The following is a 7,760-nucleotide window of genomic DNA, read 5'->3' as shown; positions in this document are numbered from 1 at the left end:
TTACTTAGTGATGGGCAATGGAAATATTTCCGATTAGAAATATTTCCGAAACGGAAATATTTCAGAAACGGAAACATTATAAATTTCCATAAGTTTCCCAGTTTGAAATTTTACCGCCAAATCTCAAAAACATAACCTCTAATGTAAACTGCTGACTCAAATTACTCAAGTAGGGTATATTGCTGCAATTCGCAACGTTTTGTGTTCGTAACGACCAAATCATAATCTATTAAATTAATGTAAGGAAAATGAAATAGCACGCGTGTTTGTAATTGAATTTACCTGACCTGAATCTGAAACTCAAAGTTGTTACATATTCTCATTTTCGGTAAGTTCTATGATCTTTTTTAACAAAAACCCCTGAAAGTTTTGATATAGGACATGGTTAAACACAAAAGTGCAGTGTGGAGTCATTTTAAAAGGCTGCCAGGCAATAAGGTTTCATGCCTCTACTGCCATAAACAGTATTTCGGAAATGCAACGAGGATGATGTTGCATATTACAAATGAATGTAGACGCTGCCCTTCTGCAAGACTATTGGCTAGCACTTCCAAAACTGGAACCTGTAAAAGTAGCACATCTTCAACCTGGGGATCATTCTCTGATGATAACGTAAATGAGAAAAATATTCAATCCAAAGTTACTTCATTTATTGATAAAATGTGTCCAAGTGAGAATGAAAAATTAAATATGATGATAGGTAGAGCAATATATGATGCTGCACTACCTTTTACAATTGTAGAAAATCAAAAATTTATAGATTTCATCAAATGCTTAAGGCCCTCTTATAATCTCCCCTGTAGAAAATCTATTGCAACATCAATTATGGACAAGATATATTCACAAATAAAAACATCTGTAACTCAGATGCTTGAACAAAGCACATCATTAAGTATGTTATGTGATGGATGGAGTGATATAAATAACACTCCAATACTGAATATAATATTTACTACCCCAGAACCTGTTTTCTACAAAGCTGTACATACACAGCTGGAAAGACATACAGGGAAGTTTATCTTTGAGATATTAAATGAAGCAATAGAAGTAGTTGGTAGTGAAAAAGTCCATGCATTTGTAAGTGATAATGCTAGGAACATGAAAGCTGCTTGGAATTTGCTAAAAGAAAAGTACCAAACTCTTATAATTTACGGCTGTTTAGCCCATGGATTGAATCTTTTAGCTAAAGATATCGCTAGCCTTGAAGATTTTAGTAACATTATTGCACACACAAAAAAAATTGTGCAGACATTTCGCAATAAACATCTTCCCAGCCAACTATTCAAGAAAATTCAAACAGAAAGTGGAACTGGACAAGCTCTTCATGTACCTGTTGAAACTCGATGGGGAACATACACAAAATGTCTACAGTCAGTATTAAAGAATAAAGAAAATTTGCAAACTGCAGCTGTAAAGCAACAAATACAAAATCAGATTGAAATTAGTGTTAGAAATAAGATCCTGGATGAAGATACCTACTGGCCTGGAGTAGAAAGATGTTTAAAAATTTTAACTCCTATTTCAGAGGCAATCCATAAGTTAGAAGCAGATAAAAACACCATAGGCTGTGTTGTAGGTCTAATTAAATATATAGAAAACTCAATTTTGGAGCATTCATCGTTATTTAGGTTAGTTTGTGGGATGTGGTCATTATTTTGCAATGATTTTAACGTATATTTTTTTGTTTAGTGATGACGTTGGGAGAAAAATTAAAGCTATGTTTCACCATCGAAAGGAATTTGTTTGTCATGATATACATTATGCTGCAAGTTTATTAGATGCCAGACAACAGGTAGCCTTATCTGAAGATGAAATTGAAAAGGCAGTAGATAAAATATTGGAAGTCGGTACTAACATGAGTTTAGAAAGAGAGCAACTACTTATTGATATTGGTGAATATCGTGCACGAGAAAAACTGTGGAAATCAAAAACAATTTGGGAAGCTGCAAGAAAAATGGAACCTGTAACATGGTGGAAAGGCCTTTGTAGCACCAGATCTTTGGCTGTAGTAGCTGAACGTATATTAAATTTTCCAGCTACATCAGCAGCAGCTGAGCGAAATTTTAAAACATTTTCTTTAATTAAAACAAAAAAACGAAATCGGCTAACCCTGGAACGGACAGAGAAAATGGTGTATATAAAATCAAACATTAAGTTTTTCAACATAGAAAGTGAAAGTACAGACAAAAATGATGACATTGAAGTTGAAAGTCTTCCAGGAAAGACGATGGAGATCGAAAGAAATGAGTATGAATATGAAAGTATCTCTTCCAAAAATGAAGATGTTAGTTCAAGTTCAGAGTTATGTGATGATGACACGATTACTATTGACAGTATTGACACTGATAATGCTCAAGAAATAGAGGAGACTGATAATGATATTTGCGGTACAAAAATTTATGCCAAAAATATTGAAGACACTTGTGATGAAATTGTAAATATAGAAAAAACTCCAAATGTTGCTTATTATGACGGAAATCTGCATGACACGGAGTTTATTTATGTATATGAAAATAAATAAGAAAATTATGAAAATGAAACTTATATACAGGACTGGAATAGTGATCTTTTTTTCTTTTTTTATGTTATTTGTTATAACTATTTTATATTCTTATGAATGCATTTATTTTCTGTTACTGTTATTTTTTTTTTTCTTTAATAAATTTAAAAATTATGTAGTTAAACTTGAACATTAAATAAGTGAACTCCTTATGCACAACCAAAAACCCTACAATAGGTCAAAACTCTGTCGCTGATATTAAAAAATGGTTTATTAAATCTTAAAACATTGTCAACAAACATTCTTCATGGTTATTTGGTCTTTTTTTGAAGAGTAAAAGAACCCCAATATGATGGAGCACACATTTTCAAAATTACAATGTTTCTTAAATTTCCGGAAATATTTCGGAAATTTTTGCCGGAAATATTTCCAAATTATAAATTTCCGGAAATTTCCCATCACTAGTTTTACTTGATGGCACTGATTTCATAGTCCAGGATGCCCAAATCTGCTATCACCCAGTTACCGGGTGTATAGGTAATTCTATCACCGGCTATCACAAGGCTGATTCACTGTACCACAGTCGGAGTCACAAATTATTAACTCTAACCTTACTCTAATACATCTTGAACAGCTCCGTCCGGTTCCAGCTGCTAAAGATCACCCCCGAATCAAGGATCCTCAAGAATATAATTAATGATTCGTAATTGAGACTGTTAAAACAGTGTATCAGTTATACCGGGTGAAATTGAGCAGGCATCATTATATGTAGGTAAACCATAGTACACAGATCGCAAGTAAAATATGAACACCCAGAAACAATGGGTTTTTTTTAAATAAAATAACAATAACAAATGATTAAAGTTTAGAGCAATTCGGCAAACAAGAAATTAACAGAATTATGAATTAGTTGAGCCACCTCGCTCTCGAATACAGCCTTGTATTCTGCGAGGCATGGCGTCGTCTATGAACTCCTGAGGAGTACCCTCCCATGCCTCTGCTATGGCACCCTGAACTTCTTCCAAAGTGATTGGAGGATATGATAAATTGTAGATGAATCTCCCCATCGTATCCCACACTTTTTCGATGGGTGATAAGTCGGGGGATCGAAGGGGCCATGGCAACAATTCGATTTCTTCCTCTTCCAAGAAAGCCAAAGAAGCTCGAACAATATGTGGGCGTGCGTTATCTTGCTGGAAAATGCCTTCTTATACTTCTTACATAAGGCACAACAAAGGGCCCCAACACTTCATTGATGTACCGCTGGGCTGTCATAGTGCCTCGAATAAAGAGTAAGCGAGATCTGCTGCCATGAGCAATAGCACCTTATACCACGACTGCAACAGTATGGTCTACATGACGCTCCATAGTAAACGTTAAATTGTTACATTCACCTCGTAGTCGCCTCACCGTTTGCCGTCCATCATGGGCTCCCATTGAAAATCTTGGTGCATCGGAGAAGACTACATGTTACCACTGAAGAGTCCAGTGTTCACGTTGTCTGCACCATTCCAGACGTAGGTGACGGTGATTTGGCATAATGGGAGCACCAAATGCGAGCCACAAACAAGCCCCATTGAACGTAGGCGATGGTATACAGTACGCATTCGAATGGGCCTACCTTTTGCTGCGTACCATTGATCCGCAACGGATCGAGTGGTGCCTACGCAGCCTCTCTGAGGGCCATGATTAGGAAGAAACTTGTGGTGTGGTGTGTGGTTCTTCTGCGAGCCCCAGAGTCTTCCGCACGACGTATAAGGTGTTTTTCATCCCGTGCCCTCCAAGCTGCTACCACACTAGCTATGCTTCGCTCTATACGTGCAGCAATTTGGCGAAAAGAAAAACTACCGTCACGAAGCCCTACAATGCATTCCCGTTCAAATAATTCATGATTTATGATATCGTTTGTCGTCCATAAACTAGCTCTTTATGGACGGCGTCCATAATGATAGTAAAACGGGCGCTTGTCAGTTTTGGGTATTTGCAGGAAATACGCAAACTCCCATCAAATTACATATATTTCAAGTTGCCAAAGCAACTGTAGATTTATTATGACAATTATAGAAAGTTGTATTAATTACAAAAAGCTAGAAATAATAGTTATATAAGATATAAGTGTAAAAACTAAAAAGTTATCCTTTATTGCACGACCGAGGTACGAGGGGTATTTTAAAGGATGTGAGTGCAACAAAGGAACTTTTTACACGTATGTCTTACAACATTTTATCTACGATCGTGAGATCATCGCGTGCGGTTTCAACATAAATTTGTATAAAATAAGTAATGGACGTAAATAAATCTTTAAGGGTCGGTCTTTAGCCTGGGGGCTCTGGATTTAGAAAGAGGGCAGACGGTAAAGTCCGGATAAAATAAATGTGAATCCTGACTTTGTTAAGTCAAATTATTTTACAACATGGTAACCATAATAAAGGTCGCTCTCGAAAAGGAGCAGGTAAAGAGCGATCAAATTAATTTGTAATCGAGTTATCCATGAATCCGAAATCGTATGTCGTTACTTGAACTCCACGCTCCAATTAACATTTGCATTTTATTCTCATTCATGGCTTCTTTGGATACCATTATTAACACGAATAAAACACTAGATACTGGTAGGTACTGCAATACTACAGTCACTTGTTACAAGTCCTCAGATTTGTTTTTACAAGTTTTAGAAAAAAACTCATGCCTACAATTTTACTAAAGTTCGTTGTGTTGCCAAATTCAGCACGACTTGTAGTTACATGCGAATGACTTGTAATTTTTAGACGTGTTAGAGGTAATTTGAATACTCAGAGAAGAACTTGTCACGTGATCCTGTTTTGGCACAAGTTGGTTATAAATAATATCTACATAACTTACGAAAATCATTGATCTGTTGGCAATGAACCATTTTCAAATCCTGTTAGGCCTGTTACCGATTCAATGTTTAGTTTCATAATTAGCTGGAATAATGATTATAGGGTACAAAATGTATATTTTTAAATATTTCTATCAGCTAAAGAGATACCACTTACAAAAAATCCAAAAATGCCTAATTCTTTAGCTTTGGTTGGCGACAAAAATTGTGCCAAAACCACCAAATCGAAACTTTAGCAGCAATATTTTTAATCTCGTCTTAATACAAATTGAAAATAGTATATTAAAGAACAAGTTTTATAAGGGTTGATTTGGCGCACGAGTCCCAGGTGTAGAAAACGAGCCGTAGGGGAGTTTTCTATGGGACGAGTGCGTCAACGCCCTTATAAAACGAGTTTTTTTATGTTATTTTTTCGAATTTGCACCCTTTTTTTAAATAAAAAAATTAAACTTCCAAATTATAGGGAATTTTGTATTAATTGGTCATTCAAGGTAACGGATACAACTACATCTTCAACAGATGTTTAAAAGTAGAATTTGAACGTTAATTTTGGAAGTTTCTTGGTGTAAATGATAATAAGACAGTGAAATATTGATAAAAATTTTCTTAGAGATCTATTAAATCACGAGTGCTTTAATAGATAGCCATAAACGACTCCAACTTGAATACAATAATAGACCTATTAGAGATGCAAATTCAAAAAAAGTTATATTGTCATATCGTGTTGTTGTTTAACACCAAATAAGATGTAAATACAGGGTGTAGCACAACTCATGCCCCAGAGGAAACTGACTTGTGCCGACAGCAATAACATTACTGGAAAGACAGATTCTTTTTTCTTATCTGCTTTTTAATCGAGTTAGAAGCATATCAAATCCACCAATCCCGTTAGCCAAGCGCGGAAAAACTAGGGAAGAACAGAATGAATGAAGGCGTTGCTTGGTTTCCAAAAATATTATCATTCTACTCAAAATATCTGGTCGACTGTATTTTATTGTCAAATTTAACACATTATTGCACTGTCAAAAAAATTAGGTTAAGAATAGTGTCAATAAATTTAATAAAAGTTGTCATCGTATAGCCCGCAACTATTAATACAAATTTATTATTGAGCGGAAGTCGTAAAGCAAACAACAAATGGTGGTTCTAAAAAGAACCGAGTTTAATAGAACGAAAGCAAATAATAACAAAGCGAAACACAAACAAAACTCAAAGAAAGAAGAATTAAAGGAGATGCTCAAAATGTCCACCACTCATTTCGAGACACAGTTGTGCACGCCGTAGTAAGTTTAATTTAGAGGCCCTGACCATTTCAGGTGTAATTGTTCCAAAAGCTTCTTGTAATCTGTTTCGAAGATCCTCCTCGTTATAAATGGGTCGGCTGTAAACAACGTCTTTCACGTACCCCCATAAGAAAAAATCCAGAGGATTGAGATCCGGAGATTGTGCAGGCCAGTGGCATGGACCACCTCGTCCGATCCAACGATTAGATTACATTCGATTCAAAATATCTTGCACATTGCGACTGAAATGGGGTGGTGCCCCCCCATGTTGGAACTACTGATTTACGAGAAAAATCAATGGAATATTTTCAAGTAAATGAGCCAGTTCCATGTTTAAAAATTTTGCGTACACTGCTCCTGTTAAACGCATAGGTAATTCAAAAGGTCCGATCTGAAAATAAGGAATACCTAAACACGCTTTCTTTATTTTTTACAATCTTGACTTACCACTGAATCTCCCACTAGTCCCGACCACAAATTTACGGAAAATCAACGCTGAAATGCACGCGGATAAGTAGCCCTTGGATTATCGACGACCAGACATGCAAATTTCGATGGCTGAAACATCCCTGCCGACCAAAACTTGATTCGTCCGACAACAAGATCCGTGAAATAAAATTTTCATCATCTGCCGCTTTATTAAGCAACCAAACACAAAAATTTCCTCGAGCAGGGTAATCTTCTGGTTCGAGATGTTGCACCCGAGTATAGTGAAAAGGATGAAGTCTGTTCTCATTCAAAACGCGATGTACCGATCTGCTGGAGATATCTACCTCTTGGACAATTTCTCTTATACTCCTAGTTCTATCTTCTTCAACGATATTCAGTATTGCCTCTTTATTAGCCAAGGTTCGTCTGGTTCGTGCACCTCCGCCAATTTCATTTCGATTCGGTAAAACTTTCCCAGTTTCTTGAGCCCTAGCAAGTACTCTCAAAATTGTTTTGTGATCAGGAGAAGGTCGGTTAGGAAAACGATTAGAGAAAATTCTTGCTGCCTCCCTAGCGTTCCGTCCGCGTTCTCCAAAGATAAAATCAACATCTCAACACAATCGGTAGCTGAATACATCTCGGCAGAGTTTTGCAACACGATTTCAGATCTTGTGTAAGAGAATTTTAAAAA

The 7,760-nt window shown here is 36.2% G+C and overlaps 2 long non-coding RNA genes across 2 annotated transcripts; one reads left to right on the top strand and one right to left on the bottom strand.

The window, feature by feature from the left end:
- On the top strand, nucleotides 1-2,683 carry LOC138135364 (uncharacterized). The gene is made up of 3 exons (XR_011160957.1): nucleotides 1-328; nucleotides 379-1,628; nucleotides 1,690-2,683. It is a non-coding gene; the product is annotated as an uncharacterized lncRNA (long non-coding RNA).
- A 628-nt stretch (nucleotides 2,684-3,311) lies between these two features.
- Nucleotides 3,312-5,771, bottom strand: LOC138135370 (uncharacterized). The gene is made up of 2 exons (XR_011160964.1): nucleotides 3,895-5,771; nucleotides 3,312-3,837 (listed from the first exon to the last, which is right to left on the bottom strand). It is a non-coding gene; the product is annotated as an uncharacterized lncRNA (long non-coding RNA).
- Nucleotides 5,772-7,760: the final 1,989 nt, after the last annotated feature.

Source organism: Tenebrio molitor, chromosome 7, assembly GCF_963966145.1.
Source record: "Tenebrio molitor chromosome 7, icTenMoli1.1, whole genome shotgun sequence".
In the NCBI taxonomy this organism is placed as follows: domain Eukaryota; kingdom Metazoa; phylum Arthropoda; class Insecta; order Coleoptera; family Tenebrionidae; genus Tenebrio; species Tenebrio molitor.
This window is presented reverse-complemented; position numbering and strand designations above follow the sequence as displayed.